The 2,279-nt window shown below is 31.1% G+C and overlaps 1 long non-coding RNA gene across 1 annotated transcript; it reads left to right on the top strand.

Moving 5' to 3' along the window:
• The first annotated feature begins 402 nt into the window (after positions 1 to 402).
• LOC137639151 (uncharacterized) lies at positions 403 to 1,262 on the top strand. Its single transcript, XR_011044240.1, has 2 exons — positions 403 to 719; positions 1,063 to 1,262. It is a non-coding gene; the product is annotated as an uncharacterized lncRNA (long non-coding RNA).
• The last annotated feature ends 1,017 nt before the right edge of the window (positions 1,263 to 2,279 follow it).

Here is a 2,279-nt window from a genome sequence, read left to right as displayed (position 1 = left end):
CTAGTTCTATAATTCCTCTTTTGTCAGTCCCAAGCGATGATGAGAAGCAAGGTGTACCAGACACTAAGAATGTTCATATTGTATCATCACGTCCTAAAAGAAAAGCAGCTATACAGGGGCCTGCTAAAATTCACCAAATTTTTGCTGAATCTGATTAGGGATTTTTCATTACTGTTAATATTGTTTTATTTGGATTCCTTGGGTTTGTTTTTATTTTTGGGAAATTTTCATGTAAATACATTTACATTATATACTTTTGATTTCATACTAAATCAAAATCTCTCCCCTGGAGTTTAGAAAAATATGCGTTATCACTACGGCATCAGTATTAAAGTACTTTACCTCTGTAATTACTCAATTAGTCAATTTTAAAGTTAACGTAACTTTTATAGATAGCTTTTCTCGTCTAATCCTTTTAAATGGTTACTGCCGTAAACAAACAACCAATTTTAATGTGGAAAATGTTTTCTTGGTTTACTGAGTGACGGAGAACCGGGAGTATCTGTCAAGAACTTGAACAGCAGCAGTCTACAATAGAAGTTCCAGTCATACTTACAGTGGATTAATCTTTAAAGTTATTTAGTGACCTATGGATCTTATCATTTGCATCACGATCATGTGTCACACAAATATGGAATAATTCTTTCAAAATACCATTGGACCCGGACCTGACAAAGGAGAACCAGCCTACCTATCTCCTAAATTACAATATAAACAAGGTAAGAGAAAAGCTATTTTTTCTTTGTTTTAAACTGTATAGATCTTAATTTTATTCTTGCAGCTTTAATCGATGCTTACTATACGTACCTTACCTATACTTACCTTACATACTTATTCATACTTCTAGTTACTTTGTTTGTTTGTATTTCATTAGTCCATTTACGATTTAATTGTATTGAATTCTGTTTGTTTTTATTATTATCTTGACGTTTTGTTTACTGGGATAGGAATATACTTTACATTTTACTTAGTTCATTTTTGGGCTGTTATTTCATTGGGGTAGTTAAGTCCGATTCTGTTCATACATGAAATCTCAAGATTCCCTCTTGTTCACTATTTCAGATCTGTTTGTATACTTTCGGATTCATTTCATTGGCCTCCGGATGATGCAGCCCAAGTACTCACTTTCTATCCTTATGGTTCTCGTCAAGTGTTTGTTTCTCATTCAGAAGTTTATTTTTGTGATTCGATTATATACATTACAATTAAATTCATTGTAACTTATACTTTATTATTTAATATACCCTATATTAACTTATAAATTCAATGAATTTCCTTATCATTAAAATCTGTATAAAAACTTCATTTTTATACAGATGGTGATGCCATTACTCTAGATTGCTTATGTGATAAGTGTGTTATTACCTATACTTACCAAAATTATACGTACCTTACCTATACTTACCTTACATACTTATTCATACTTCTAGTTACATTGTTTGTTTGTATTTCATTAGTCCAATTATGATTTAATTGTATTGAATTCTGTTTGTTTTTATTATTATCTTTACCTTTTGTTTACTGGGATAGGAATATACTTTACATTTTACTTAGTTTATTTTTGGGCTGTTATTTCATTACGGTAGTTAAGTCCGATTCTGTTCATACATGAAATCTCAAGATTTCCTCTTGTTCACTATTTCAGATGTGTTTGTATACTTTCGGATTCATTTCATTGACCTCCGGATGATGCAGCCCAAGTACTCACTTTCTAATCTTATGGTTCTCGTCAAGTGTTTGTTTCTCATTCAGAAGTTTATTTTGTGTGATTCGATTATATACATTACAATTAAATTCATTGTAACTTTTACTTTATTATTTAATATACCCTATATTAACTTATAAATTTAATGAGTTTCCTTATCATTACAATCTGTATAAAATCCTTATTTTTATACATGGCGACAGTGACAGGATCTGGAAGTTGAGTGGGTGGCTGTGTTTCCCGGAGGTAGGTTTAGGGTCCATGGTGATAATTTACATAAAAATTACTTTAAGTTAATTTTTGTGATTACTGTTTATACTCTTCTGATTGTATTAGTACTGCATTTATTGTTTTACTGTAGTCTGTTGTTTTTGTTACTTATATATTAGTCAAGATGACTGACCTGAAGAGATTAATAACTTCTCAGAAGTTTGTAAGAAAGTTTGTTACGGAGTCGTTTAATCGACGTGATCAGTTCATCTTACTTGAAGCTTCAGATAAGCTAGTACTTGAGTCTAAGTTGACTGACAACATGGCACGTTTGAAGGAATTTAATCTTCAAATCCAGGGTATA

Source organism: Palaemon carinicauda, chromosome 4 (assembly GCF_036898095.1).
Source record: "Palaemon carinicauda isolate YSFRI2023 chromosome 4, ASM3689809v2, whole genome shotgun sequence".
Classification (NCBI taxonomy): domain Eukaryota; kingdom Metazoa; phylum Arthropoda; class Malacostraca; order Decapoda; family Palaemonidae; genus Palaemon; species Palaemon carinicauda.
Note: the sequence above shows the minus strand (reverse complement) of the source record. Positions and strands in the feature narration are given on the sequence as shown.